The sequence below is a fragment of the Cyprinus carpio genome, chromosome B20 (assembly GCF_018340385.1).
Source record: "Cyprinus carpio isolate SPL01 chromosome B20, ASM1834038v1, whole genome shotgun sequence".
Lineage (NCBI taxonomy): Eukaryota > Metazoa > Chordata > Actinopteri > Cypriniformes > Cyprinidae > Cyprinus > Cyprinus carpio.
In genome coordinates this window covers 1,296,893-1,312,690 of record NC_056616.1, presented here as the reverse complement: position 1 = coordinate 1,312,690, position 15,798 = coordinate 1,296,893, and positions in this window count along the sequence as shown.

Here is a 15,798-nt window from a genome sequence, read left to right as displayed (position 1 = left end):
GAATTTACAGTTTTAGCTATATGAAGTTTGCGCACAACTAGATAATGATAATTTCTTGTGACAGTATTAAATCTAGAATATTAATTTGACAATGAGTAGGTCCTGACACGTGTTGTCTAACCCCAATAGACTTCAGAATGTCTATGAATGCTGACCCCAATGCATCTTTTTCATTATCAACATAGATAAAAAAAAAGAACTTTATCTGCAGCCAGCACTAACTTGGATATAAAATCAGCACATTCTTTAATAAAGTCTGTATGGTGCCCTGGTGGCCTGTATATAGTAGCCAGTACAAACATCACAGGGGATTTATCATTAGCACTTGTTTATCTGGATATTGTTATATGAATCACCATTACTTCAAATGATTTATACTTAAAGCCCGCCCTCTGAGAAATACTGAAAATATCATTATAAATTGTAGCAACACCTCCCCCTTTACCTTTTGGACGTGGCTTAACATTAGTCTGTGGGGGGGTAGACTTGTTTAAAATAATGTAATCATCAGGTTTTAGCCAGCTTTCTGTAAAACAGAGCATATCTAGGTTATGATCAGTGATCATATCATTTACAAAAACTGCTTTCGTAGAAAGGGACCTGATATTCAGTAAGCCAAGCGTTATCATTTGTTATTATTATCTATTTTTTATTTGTTGAACATCAATTAATTTGTTACTCTTAAATTGGTTTGGACGTTTTTTGTATTTTCTAGTTCGGGAAACAGACACAGTCTCTATATTCTGGTATCTAATAATAAGTTTGTGCTTCTTTATCGATCTGCCGTCCACAGATTTGCTGCTATTGCAGTCACATACACATACAATATAAACAAGCTCCACCTCAGAGCATATAATCACCTAACAGAGGGGGATCCTGCCTGAGTGATTATATCTATCACTGCTAGCCCCCTGAATTCCTACTCATACCTCCCCGGGACCAGCTATGGAGGTTCCAAAGGTCTGGGCACAGTTACCAAATTGCACCATGCCTCTGTGAAAGAAAATCCTTCCTGCACAACTGAAGCTGGTAATTCATAGCTGCTTTTAAAGTCTTGACTAGCCCAATTACATGATGGAGAGTGGAATTACTGCCAAGAAGGCAGGCTATTTGCAATAAGTGTAAATTGACACTCCATATTTTTTATTCCATAGTAAGCGCAATTCATACAATACATTTAAACTGAGCTACTTTAATACAATCTCCGAACTTTCTACCACAACTTTGCTGTTCTTCGGCTGGTTCTTCCTGCATACCTTGATTGACAGATGTCTCGTCCATTCAGCAGTGAGTAATCCCAAACCAATGGTGCTGTCTCAAACTATACCTACGTCTTCCGGTATGTCTGATTTGTCGTTGTGTTTTCTGACTTGTTATAATATTTTCTGAATTGTTGTTGTGTTTTCTGAATTGTTATTTTGTTTTTTTAGATTTGCATTTGCTTTTGTAATTTGTTATTTTGTTTTCAGAACTGTGATTTGTTTTGCATTTCTTGGCCACCGTACACATGGAAATGATGTCATAAATATATATATCCCAAAATTATATATATATATATATATATATATACAGTACAGACCAAAAGTTTGGAAACATTACTATTTTTAATGTTTTTGAAAGAAGTTTCTTCTGCTCATCAAGCCTGCATTTATTTGATCAAAAATACAGAAAAAAATGTAATATTGTGATATATTATTACAATTTAAAATAATTGTTTTTAATTTATTGTACTTTAAATTATCATTTATTTCTGTGATGCAAAGCTGAATTTTTAGGATCATTATCACATGATCCTTTAGAAATCATTCTAATATGATGATTCATTATCAAAGTTGTAAACAGTTCTGCTGCTTAAATATTTTTTCAGAACATGTGATACTTTTTTAGGATACTTTGATGAATAAAAAGTAAAAAAAATAAAAATAAAAAAAAGAAGCTATGTTTTTAAAATATAAATATTTTGTAATAACAATATACAATATTTTTTAGTAATTTGGGGTCAGTAATTTTTTTTTTTTCTTTTCTTTAAATAAAATCAATACTTTTATTCAGCAAGGATGTGTTAAATTGATAAAAAGTGATAGTAAAGAAAATATATTATTAGAATATATATTATTATATTTTTTTTTTATTTTGAATAAATGTAGTTCTTTTTAACCTTTTATTCATCAAATATATTAGACAGCAGAACTGTTTCCAACACTCATAATAAATCAGAATATTAGAATGATTTCTAAATGATCATGTGATAGACTGGATGTTACATGTGACACTGAAGGCTGGAGTAATGATGCTGAAAATTCAGCTTTGCATCACAGGAATAAATAATTTTTTTTAAGTATATTCAAATAGAAAACTATTATTTTAAGTTGTAATAATATTTCACAATATTACTGTTTTTTCTGTATTTTTGATCAAATAAATGCAGGCTTGATGAGCAGAAGAAACTTCTTTCAAAAACATTAAAAATAGTAATGTTTCCAAACTTTTGGTCTGTACTGTATATATATACATATTCTGTATGATTTCTTATGAATCATAACTGAGTGTCATTGAAAATGTATTATACACACACACACACACACACACACATATATATATATATATATATATATATATATATATATATATATATATATATATATATACACATACATATATATACACTAACATCTACGTCCTACATTATAATGTATAACTTAGTTATACATTAGGGCACATTTAAGTTCTTTTAAAAATCACTAAACAAACATTTTTCTTCATTGCTCCAAAATAAACAAATGTTTACATTTTATTAGCATTTGTTTTATTGTTTAATTGCAATATTGTTTCACAGCAAACATTTGTGCATTGCTGAATCAAAAGCTTGAAGTAACAGACTGGCTTTCACTCTGCTTATAACTCATCTGAGTGAACGTGATGAAGTGGTCTCTGTGGCTTATTAATTGACATTTAGCTATTACAGAACTGCAAATAATAATAATAATAATAATAATTATAATAAATAATAATAATAATAATAATTAAACAAATGCCCCCATAATGCTTCAGTATTGAATATATATATATACAGTCATGGGCAAAAATTTGGGCACCCTTGGTAAATATGATCAAAGGAGGCTGTGAAAATTAATCTGCATAGTTAATCCTTTTGATCTTTTATTTGAAAAATTCACAAAAATCTAACCTTTTATTAGATAATAAGAAAATAAAATGGGGGTCTGCGGTTGTGAGGCCGGTTGGATGTACTGCCAAATTCTCTGAAACGCCTTTGGAGACGGCTTATGGTAGAGAAATGAACATTCAATTCATAGGCAACAGCTCAGGTGGACATTCCTGCAGTCAGAATGCCAATTGCATGCTCCCTCAAAACTTGCGACATCTGTGGCATTGTGCTGTGTGATAAAACTGCACATTTTAGAGTGGCCTTTTATTGTGGCCAGCCTAAGGCACACCTGTGCAATAATCATGCTGTCTAATCAGCATCTTGATATGCCACACCTGTGAGGTGGATAGATTATCTCAGCAAAGGAGAAATGCTCACTAACACAGATTTAGACAGACTTGTGAACAATATTTGAGAGAAATAAGCCTTTTGTGTACCTAGAAAAAGTCTTAGAACTTTGAGTTCAGCTCACAAAAAATGGGGGCAAAAACAAAAGTGTTGCTTTAATAATTTTGTTCAGTGTAAATAATGGAAACACCAGTCACCATTATGGTGACTTCAAATGAAACAGATTAGATTTAAACACCTGTTAATTCTCAATAACGACTCTTGATCGGGCTGCCTCTGACATGATACCCATGATAGCCAATGAGAGTGAGCAAGCGTCACCTTCCGGATGTTGCATGCTTCTATAGCTGAAACTTGGCAGCCGCAAACATGCCATGAATCAGAGAACATCACCCATATTCTTTTTTTATACTTTGTTTTTCACTGTGAAATAGAATGCGCGTCAGGAGAGTCAGCTGACAACGTTGATTGTCCTCTATTTGTTTTTCCTCTCTATTCACGTTTGATCTCGTGAGTCTCTGTGAGATCAAGTGTCACTCTGAAATCGTTCCAACAATCATCAAGTGTGTGGTCTCGTGGTCTGGTCGAATCGTCTAGTGTGTGCGTTCAGAGGATTATAAGGCTAAAAATCGGTTGAACTGTCTTCTTGTCTGTGGTCTCTCATGGTTTTAAAATCGGTTAAGATTTGAAAATCGTCTAGTGTACAGCCAGCTTAACAGAAATAATGTCAGTCTGGTTAGTCAAGTCAAGTCAAGTCATCTTTATTTATATAGCACTTTAAACAAAAAAGATTGCGTCAAAGCAACTGAACAACATTAATTAGGAAAACAGTGTGGCAAAAAAAAAAAAATTGTAATATGTGAAGCTGGTACTGCTGTTTGTGGAGTTGTTTAATCCTCCTCTGCTGAGATCTTCAGAGACTTAATGTATTTTATCTTCAGCTGATTTCATCTAAGGCTGTGGCTTAAGTCACTTGTAGTTCTTGAGTTTCTGTTTGTCTTTTTTTTCTGTTCTCTTCTATTCTTCAGTGATTTTGCTTGTTAACAAGCTTAGACAAGCTGAGAGGGCTCTATAAATAATATATGAATATTTTGTGGCTCAGAAAAGGTCCAATGTGGTTTATTTCTTTGCTCTTGGCTGACATGTGGCTTTGCTATGGCCTGCTTTTGGCCCAGATCTGGCAAACAGGAGCGGTCTGCCCAAGTGCCATCATTCCATGCTACATGTGGGCCAGATCATCATTCCACATGTGCCAGATGCCAGGGCTGGATCTGTGCCAACAATACGTTGCTGTCTGGGAAGGAATATAAAAATATACAGGAGCATATGTAAAGAAAGTCTGTCCAAAACAAAGTTTATACAACAGTTAAGAATTATAATGAAAAAAAAAAAAAAAACTTAATTCTGGCAAACAATCAACAACCCCCCAAATATTACTTCTAAAAACAAACATTCAAAAGAAATCAGCAGCCCATGATGTTAATGGCTTTTCTGTACAGTGTCGACCTTTTTCCATTGAACTGTAAACAATCAGAAAATGCCAATGAACTTGCTCTTTGAATACAATAAGCATTTTCATAAATTTCACATTCTCCCCAATCATCGAACATCTAAGTGAACAATTTTTGTACATCAGGCTGTGCTGTATTGTGAATGCAGTCTAGGCATTACACAAATCAGTCCTTATCAAAATTCCTGATGACAAATTAGGCATTATAATGACACACAGTTACTGACACACTGCAGCATTACTGTCAGATCTTTATCTAAGTCTTTTTGCAAAGCCTACAATAAACTAGTTTACCAAAAAATTCACAGTGAATGAAAAAAAAAAAAAAGACTCAACTGAGAAATGCTCATGTAGTTGAAAATGAACAGCCACTTTTCTAACATTAGGATCCTCTGGAAGGTAATGGGTCATGTAAATTTTAGTCCAGTGATCCTAGCAAAGATCTGAGAGAACCCCAAATGCCAGAGAGATATTTTACATATCTCAACCTTTTTGCAACTTTAAGTCCTGTAATGTGAAATGTGTTTTGACTAGGGATGCACGATATATCGGTGGCCATATTGTTATCGGCTGATAAATGATATTTTTTAATATTATCGTTATCGGTCCGATAACAAAATTAGGTCGATATCTTTAAGCTGATAAATTATGTATTATTTCCGCTGGTTGAACCACTTGACGTGCTTGCTGCTGGCCACTAGGGTTTTGATCGTCGCTTCTGTGATGTCGTACAAAGCAGACGCGCGCATTACAAGAGCTGCTGCTAGAGAGAAGATAAGATGTCAGCGGTGTGGGAGTTTTTCGTCGTGAAAAAAAGAGGACACCAGATTTGCAATCTGCAACAGCTGCAAATGCAAGGTAATGCGAGGGGGCAGTAGAACGAAAAACTTCAATACTACTAATCTAATAAGCCATCTGAAGTTTCACCATCCGAAATTTATAAAGATTATCATACAAAAGTCACTGCCAAACAAACAGCGTTACCCACTACCAATAAGCCGGTACAATAAACACTTAACAATATGAAGAAATTTGACAAGGACAGTGCCAAAGCAAAAGCCATCACATGCAAAGTTATGGAAATGATTGCAACGGATGACAAACCTTTCAGCATTGTTGAGGATTTTGGATTTCGTCGGCTTATCGAATTTATTGAACTGCGCTACTCGCTCCCTAGCCGGGCGGCACTTCGCTAACGTTTCGCTCCCCGCTCTATACAATGAAGTGGCAGCTCACATCCACATGCTTTTGGGCAAAAATGTGACGGATATTAGTTTCACTACTGACATATGGAGCTCTGACATAAGTCCAGTGAGTGTACTGAGCCTTACTGCTCAGTGGATTGAGGAAAACTTTGAGATGAAGAGAGTAATGTTGCATGCACAAGAATGCCCAGGCTCTCACACCAGCGCTGCTATAGCGAGGGCACTGGAGAGCATGTTCATTCGGTGGAACATAACTAAAGATATGGTACATGCTGTGCCATAATGGCCGCAATATGGTTAAAGCCATCGAAGACTGTGAATTGAACAGTATTGGCTGCATGGCTCATACTTTCCAGTTAGCTGTGCATGAATGAGTTCTGAGCCAGCGCAGCATTTAGAACTGTATGGCGATAGGGAGAAAGATAGTTGGGCATTTCAAGCATTCTCACCTTGCCATGTCCCGACTTAGAGAGATACAGACAGAGTTAGGACTGTCGAAAAATATGCTACAACAAGACACTCCGACACGTTTGAATAGTACATTTTATATGATGTCGAGTTTGTTAGCGCAGAAGCGAGCACTTGGTGCATATGGGGCAGAATTCAAGCTTACAGATAGCAGTGTAAAGATGACAAAAGCTACTCTCCTGGAGGCTATTAAGCAGCGGTTTAACGGCATATACACCGAGCCTTTGTACTTCTTAGCAACGATCCTGGACCCAAGGTACAAAGACCGCTTTTTTGATCAAGCCACCAAACAGAGAGCAAAAGAAATGCTGCTGAGACAACTGAACAAGATGACAGAACTTGAAAATAGCACGGAGAAAGAGAGAAGTGAGACAGAGCCCCCTTTAAAAAAGACGTGCACCTAGAGGGACAGAGGCGCAACATCCCTGCTTGACATGTATGGTGAAATTCTTGAAGAAAACATGGCCAAAGAACACCAGATGCACCAAACATCTCCAGTAGGACAGCAGGTACCCCCCCCTCCATGTAAAGAATAAATAAATAAAAAAACAGCAAAATAAGAAATAACATCTTATTTGACATCTGTAATATAGAGTACAAAACATGCTTTAATGTTTTAGCTTCACTCTAAAAAAAAAAGATCAATATGACATATAAAATAGTGTAACATCAAAATAAATTAAACAGTATTAAACATTAATAAGTTATATAAATATATATTTTTTAAAATCTTTTATATAATTTAACTCTGCAAGCTGACTGTGCAACAAGGGTTTTTGTTGTTGTTTTTTACAGTTTAAATTTATAAGCTTATGTGTGTAATACTGAATGAAGGATTGTAATACATTATTTATTGCTCTTTGTAGGTGAATGCATATCTAAGTGAGCCACCCATTTCCAGGAGTGAGAGCCCACTACAGTTTTGGAAAAGCAATATTTAGGTTAACTTTATTAGTTTGTTGAAATTATTAAAATAAGAATAAATATATTGATTATGTTACAAACTACAGAAAAAGACAATAAGTGAAAAAGATACTAAATAAGTATGTTAACAGTCTGTATATCATGAATATATTTTTCCTGGAGAAAGGCTATTTATTAAATGTTCTTCCTACATACATTGGTTCTTTGAATAACTGATCACTAAAACGCTCTTTGAACCCAAAATGGTTCTTCTATGGCAGTGCTGTGAACACCTCCTTTTGGAAACATTACTTTTAAGTGTGCAGTTGTAAAGAAATCACAGTCTGTCTCTCATTATTCACTACAATATGACACCATAACTCTTGCTGGGATAATAAAAGAAAATGTACTCGGTTATTTAATGTAACCTTGGTTCCCTGAGATACAGGAACGAGTACTGTGTCTTGCTAGACGCATACGGGAAAAAGTCTTTTTTCTCCTGAACTGAAGCCTTTCTTTATTCACGCAGTGAAACTGCACGGCCATTGGTTCGTGCATTGTATTAAAAACGAACCAATGGCTAGGCAGCGGAGCTGCACGAGCCTATGGCGACAAAGCCCACCAAGTCCTGCCAAAGCCTGCCAGAATGGGTGGGGCGTCTGGCTATATAAGCAGGCGCTCACCACAGGATTCTCAGGTTACTTTGACTGAAGCGATGAGTTGTGCAGCTACATAGCATGACTAGCAACGCAGTACTCGTTCCCATATCTCAGGGAACCGTGGTTACGTTAAGTAACTGAGTACATTCCCTTTCGATACTACACTCGTACTGCGTCTTGCTAGACGCAAATAGGAACTCAGTACAATCACTCCATGTTATGTAGTAAAACGACTAAGATATCAACTTCCATAAGCAATCATTGCTCCTAAGAAGTTAACAATAATCCAAGCCTAAAACGGGTTGCGCTTCCTGAGGTCACACCCAGCCTGGTTAATCGTTTGAAAGTACTCCTGTAGTTTTGACACCAAGGGGTCGAGAGCTAACAGATGAACTGATGGCAGAGAGCTTGAGTGAGACACGGTCAAGGGCTCCCTGTCGGATTTGTTTACGCACTGCGTGTCACTTCAAGCAGGAAGGACCCTGGCCTGTAAGGCCGGGACTTCCAGGTTATAAAAACTTGCAAATGTAGACGGCAAGGCCCAGTCAGCCACCTCACAAATATCCGTGATGGACACACCACTGGACCATGTGCAGGACGAAGCAATACCTCTAGTCGAGTGGGCCCGTACTCCAATGGGGCATTGAAGGCCCAAGGAAGAGTACGCTAGTGAGATGGAGTCTACTATCCATGTAGAAAGTCTTTGATCGTGATCGGGAGCCCTTTGGTGCAGTTACCGAAGCAGACAAAGAGCTGTTCAAACTGCCTATAGGGGGCGGAGCGCTCAATATAGATTCTCAGGGCTCTGACGGGGCAGTCCAGAGATAGCTCTCTGTCCTCTTCAGAGGGAGGAAGTGAAGAGAGCATAATGACCTGTGCTCTGAACGGAGTGGAGAGCACCTTGGGTACGTAACCATGCCTTGGTTTCAGGATGACTTTAGTGTCGTTAGGCCAGAATTCCAGGCAGGCAGGGCTAACAGAGAGCACCTGCAGGTCCCCTATTCGCTTTACTGATGCCAGTACTAGGAGCAAGGCAGTTTCAGCGATAGTGACCGAATGCTGGCAGACTGTAGCGGCTCAACGGTGGGGCCCTTTAGCGCCCTCAGTACCGATGGCAGATCCCATGAAGGGACGGTATGGGGACAAGGCGGAGTCAGCCTCCTGGCACCCCTTAAAAAGTGGATGACCGCGCTGTGTCTGCCCACCAATTGGCCCTAGATAGGGGCGTGAGAAACCGCTATGGCCACCACATAGACTTTAAGCATGGATGGGGAGCACCCCTTATCCAACAGCTCTTGCAAAAATGACAACACCTCTGTCAAATCAGTAGTCTGGGGGTCTTTGCCGTGGTTTAGACACCAAGCGGAGAAGAAAGACCACTTTAAGGTGTAGAGGCATCTCGTAGATGGGGCTCTAGCCTCCAAAATTGTGTTCAAAATTCGCTCTGGGAGGTTGGAAGGAGGCTGCAGGGTCCATAGGTTGGGCCGAGGATGGCATATTGTCCCATTCACTTGAGAAAGGAGATTCCGTCTCAGCGGAACAGGCCAAAGGACCGCTATCAACAGTTGTGATAGCTCTGATAGTCACAGCTGTTTCATCCAAAGAGAGGCCACCAGGAGAACCCTGTGTTTCTGTTCCCTTACTCGCCTGATTACCTGTGGGATCAGGGCAATTGGTGGAAAAGCATAAAGAAGGAGGCCAATCGTGGGCCAACACATCCTTGATTTTTGAGAAATAAATTCAGCAATGAGTTGTCTTCTGAGGTGAAGAGGTCTACCTCGGCCTTGCTGAAGATCTACCAGATCTGTTGAACCATTTGCGGATGGAGCATCCACTTCCCTAAGGGGACACTCCTTTGTTCAGTACTCCTTTTGCCCAATACATGCGCTGCTCTCAGCGAGCGCAAGTTGAGCTGAGCCCGTTCCAGGAGGCGCTCTGCGAAAGTGAAGATACGCTTCGAGGAGAGGCCCCCCCTGGTGATTTATGTAGGACACCACAGACATGTTGTCTGATTGGATTAGCATATGGCGTACTTTTAGGACCGGCAGGAAGAACTGAGAGGCTCGACATACTGCTAGCATTTCCAGGCAGTTGATGTGGAAGCCTTTTCCGTTTTCGACCAGTGGCAGAAAGTTGGCATGCCTTTGCACAGCACCCCCCAACCTGAGCTGACTCTGTCTGCTGTAGCGAAGTCTGACCCCGTCCTCTTCCTGTCCCACAGATCTCATCCTCTTCCAGTCTTCTGGGTTCATTGTATTCTTGTGTTGGGGTTCATGGTGAATTGGAAGAGGGTAGGGCTTGGCCGAGCGAGAGCGTTCCCGTGTTTGATGCCCTTTAGTGGGCTGAACAGTGGGGGCGGTAGGTGCTGGGTTTGCGGGCTGCTGAGTCGGTGTAGACTTGCGAGCAGGGACAGAAGCAGAGCTGGAGCACTTGGGAAAGAAATGTTGCATAGCCTGAGACGATTTTTGTGCCTCAGTGAAGCACTGAGTGAATCCTTCGAACAATGGGCCGAAGAGACCCTTGGGAGAGATTGGAGCATTGAGGAAGCGGATCTTATCTGCGTCCTTGATCTCAGTCAGCTTCAGCTACAAGTGGCGCTTGAGCACCACAAGGCTGGCCATCAATCTCCTGATCGCCTGGCCAGTGGTCTTGGTGGTCAGGTCAGTAGCGCTCCTCAGATCCCTGACGGTAGCGGGGTCTAAGCCAGACTCATTGGTGGATGCAAGGATCTTGGCCTGAAAGACCTGGAGGACTGCCATAGAATGAAGCACCAAAGCCGCCTGTCCAGCAGAAGTGTAAGAGCATGGAGCGAGAGCTGACATGGTCCTACACGGCTTGGATGGATGAGCGGCCTTCGCTCTCCAGCCGATGGCTGTGAGTGGGCAGAGGTACGTGGCAACTGACTCATCCAGGGGAGGTGGCTTGTCGTACCCTTTCTCTTCAGCACCATCAATGGAAGTGAGGGCGGAAGAAGAGGCAGTACAGAGGCGGGCAGAGTAGATCTGGTGAGCTTGTCGTGGACCTCCGGGAAGAACGGAGAGGCTTCAGTTCAGCAGAAAAAATACTTTTTCCCATATGCACCTAACAAGACGCAGTATGAGTGTAGTATCAAAAGGGAACTTGTGCTTCATCTACAGTACACTATGAAATGCATGTTGCACTTATAATAGTGGGGTGCACCCCTAAAATTATTGGAGTGTAAAAGTATTAAAACAAATTGAGCGTCTGCATCAGTTCTGGCAGGCCAGGTAGTCAAGACGCTGTTAATGCTATTTGCTAACAATACTGTCCCGTCAGCTGATCTGCTCCAGCTGATCTGCATTAGCTGGTTAACTCCCCTCGCTGCTCAATGGCCAAAGCTCAAACAAGGCGCCCTATTTAAACACATTCAGTTTGCTCATACAGGCTGCTGCTCGCTTCTGCTGATCTGTACGCTGGTAAATCACTCATGTTGTTAAACGCAAAAGTACTGATTCTACTCACCCTATGGTCGGCTATGACTTCCGCCGCTGTCGAGGAAGAATGGCAAGACTCTTCTGAGGAAACCCGCCCATCACCTTTCCAATCGGACCAGGGGCAGGATGCCTGCCCCGTAGATAACGATACCGTTCGTAGGAGTTCTCGGTGGTTGGCGAATAAATCCTCGTCCCAACCATGCATCATTGATTGGCCCTTGGCAAAAATACTGGAAACCCTATTTACAAATGACATTCAGCCTCCGCGTGGCGCCTCTCATGAGGACCTATTTGTCCTCCTCTGCTTATGGCACTTTCTGATATCCAATCTTCTCTCCTCCACATGTCCGCTAGGATATCAACACTGGAAGATGGCTCCATTTCCAGACCTTCCTCCCCCCGTCTCTGCTCAATCGACATCCACCCCGGCCACCACCGTCGCTGCTGTCTCCGACCCGCATCACCATCTGCACCAGCCTCAAGGTGATGATGTCACCACAGGATTTATACCTAAAAGGACCCTAGCAACCGCCGTACCTCTTTCCACTGGCTCGCCTTTTTTCCCACCAGCTGCTGCCATTTCTCATCAGCTGAGGGGACAGATATTTGCAGGTAATGACATTAACCTCGTTAAACTCTTGCTGGGCTCCGAGCTGTGTGAACGGCGTATAGTAGACTGTGGTGATGTACATGTCGAGCTAAAAGATGGGGACTCTAGACTTTCAAAAATTCGAACTTTTCCAGAGTTCTGTACCGCATTTGGAGTTTATAGGTATGTTATTTGTGAGGTCCAACCAGCGCGCAGAGCCGAACTAGATACCTATCTGGCCATAATTTCTGACCTAGCTCTCTCTTACGGTGGGGTTCTGTTCTACGAGTATCACAAGTCTTTTTCTGCAAAGGCAGCTATGTTCATTCAACGCTTTAATCAGAAACTAGACTGGTCCATGTTCAATCTCACGCTCATAAGTAGACACTTCACAGGTCACCAAATCCTGTTCTGCTCCGTTTGCAGCTCTCTCTCGCATTCTACTAATTTATGCTCTAAATCTTAGCCTATTTCTTCCATGTCTCATCCAGGCCCGAGCCATAAATCTGGCCCCCGGGTGAATAACTTTAGGCCTACTCCTATTTGCTTTAATTTCAATGAAAATATTTGTAGGATGCATAATTGTAAATATTTTCATGTTTGTAGCTACTGTGGGGATGGCCACCCAAAATTTGTGTGCCCCAGGAGAACCCGCTTCATAAAAATGGAGTGAAAGAAATAAAACCATCAACTCCCATAAACGTCCCCAAGCTGGGACGGGCATTGAGAAAGCATCCTGACCGCTGTTTTATGGATTATTTACTGACTGGTCTTGTTCAGGGTTTTTTTGCTGGCCTGCTGCATTTTCCTGCTGTATCTTTTCATTGCCATAACCTATTGTCTCAGGAGCCGAAAACTGCCGAAATCAATTTCATAATAAAGGCAGGACGTGGAGCTTGGCTTGCAAAGGCAGATATTTCCGATGCTTTTAAAGTTATGCCATTGCATCCCTCACAGTGGCATTTGTTCGGCATCCAGTGGAGGAAAAAATTGTATTTTGCGGTTAGACTCAGTTTTGGCTGTCGTAGCAGTCCAAAAATATTCGATACCTTGTCTGAGGCTTTGTGCTGGATTCTTCTTAATAACGAGAAATTATCATTTGTCCTTCAATCAATTTTCTCCTGGTAGATTTTCCTTCCGAAAAATCAGACTTCTCTATCTCGACTCTCAAACGCACTTTTTCTGAATTAGGCATTCCTCTCTCGGAGGAAAAGACAGTGGGTCCAGTCAAAGTCATCGAATTCTTAGGCATTTCTCTCGATTCAAATCGCATGCAAGCTTCACTCCCCCTCGAGAAATTATCCCGAATAAGACAAGTTATGAAAGTCGCAAAAAATTCAAAATCTTTTTCAAAAAGGGACTTGCTCTCTCTTTTGGGGCACCTTAATTTCGCGATGAGAGTAATTCCTCAAGGCAGGTCATTTATTTCCAGGCTTCTTGACCTTTCTAAATCTGCAAAAGCTCTCAGTGATATAGTTACTTTAGACGCAGGATGTAGATCTGAAATTTTGGTCTCTGCTTCTAGATAAATGGAATGGCATTTCCTTTCTTCTTAATGATTTCATGGAATCATCTTTTGCTCTCAATCTGTATACTGATGCTGCACCTTCCGTAGGGTTCGGGGGGATTTAAAAAAATAAATGGTTTGCGTCTGCCTGGCCAGAAGAATTGCGTTCCTTACCTGCCGGTGATTCCTCAACAGCCCTATTAGAATTTTATCCGATCGTCGTTGCATGCATTCTGTGGGGTAAACACTGGGCTAGGAAACAAATTATGTTTTTCTGCGACAACGAAGCTGCGGTTAATATAATTAATAAGAGGCATTCATCCGTTCTATTTATCAACAGGTTGTGATGTTTTACATGGCTGTCAGTTATGGGGAACTATCATTTTCGTGCAGAATATATTCCCGGTTTAAATAACCAAGTGGCCGATTCTTTGTCTCGTTTAAATTTTCAGAATTTCATATATTAGTGCGTGTATAGTCCACTGCTTCGAGGATCAGAAACTGCAGCCTTCTTCCATGAAAAGTACTGTCGCTGGCATTCAATTCCATATGCGCTGCCTGGATCCATCTGCCTCCAGTATTTTGGAAAATCCTTCCATTTGCCTTTTGCTGAATGGGATCAAAAGACAATCTCCACAAGGCAATGATAAACGTCTCCCTTTTACTCTACCTTTGGTTAAACAAATCATATCAAAATTTATGGGATGGGTGTTTTGGGCCGTACACCGATCAGTTGTTAGAAACAGTCATTCTCACAGCCTTTTTTGGTTTTCTAAGGGGTGGTGAAATTTCTTCACGCACTTGTTCATTTGACCCAAATCTCAATCTAACAATTTCTGATTCTCAATTCATGATCACCATTTCACATTATTTTTAAAATATTCCAAAACTGATAAAAATTGTAAAGGCGTAATCGTGTACATCTCTGTCCTATTTGAGGTATTGCCCCAGTGCTTATCCGCAGGAGCCGCTGTTCGTCATGCAGGCAGGGAAAACAATGTCCAGAACCTGGTTTTCTTGTCACCTATGCCTCCTTTGCCAATTCTGTGGACTGCCCCCGGACCGCTATACTGCTCATTCTCTGCACATCGGGCAGCAACAACAGTGGCAGCATCCACTCCGGTTTTAACCCTTAAAGCTATGGGGCGGTGGTCTTTTGCTGCCGTCCCGACGTTCGGGCTATTCTTGACGCCCAGAAAGCCATGACCTCAAGTCTCTGATTTGTTTCGCTAATAAACACATTTAATCATTATTTTGCTCGCGGTCTGCTCAGTATAACACCCCTGGATGCCCCTGTTTCAGCTGTTTAATTCCTTCATCTAGTTCGTTTCTCAGAAGGTGGCTTAGTCATCTCTTCATAGCGCTTACACCGTAGACCGTCAAAACAGTTCAAAGACAGATAATTCTAGGTAACAGCATGCTTTAGCTATTGCGGTCTTGAATAGTCATTTCAGTAATTAACAATTTTTACCATAATATAAATCGCTAAATTAGGGCAGCTCAGACGACACCGTTCGAGACACTCAATTTCTGTTTTGGGGGGATAGCTCATCTAGTCAAATAACGTGAGCGCCCTTATGCGGCTGCTATCTCCTCATACTGCTACTGTCTTCTGCTAATTCATGAATGGTCAGGGGACTCATCTGATCAGAACATACTGCCGCGGCTGTCCCCTGATTCTGCTAACTCATGGGTGGTCAGGACTCATCTGATTATAACATATTGCAAATTATCCGTATATATTCGTAGATTACTAAACATATAAACTGTAAAAAATAAAATCATCCTCTGTATCTCAGAGGATTGCCAGGTGTGGTTTTGTTGGGGGGATATTTTAGCTCCCACAGTCCTAAACTGTGTGAGCGTTCCCTAATGCTGCTGCTGCTGTCCTCTGACTCTCTATTTCATGGTGCTCATGAAAGGTCAGAGGACTCACTGAACAGAGCCATACCACCAAATTTCAATTCAGGAACATCAACTTTTTTGCA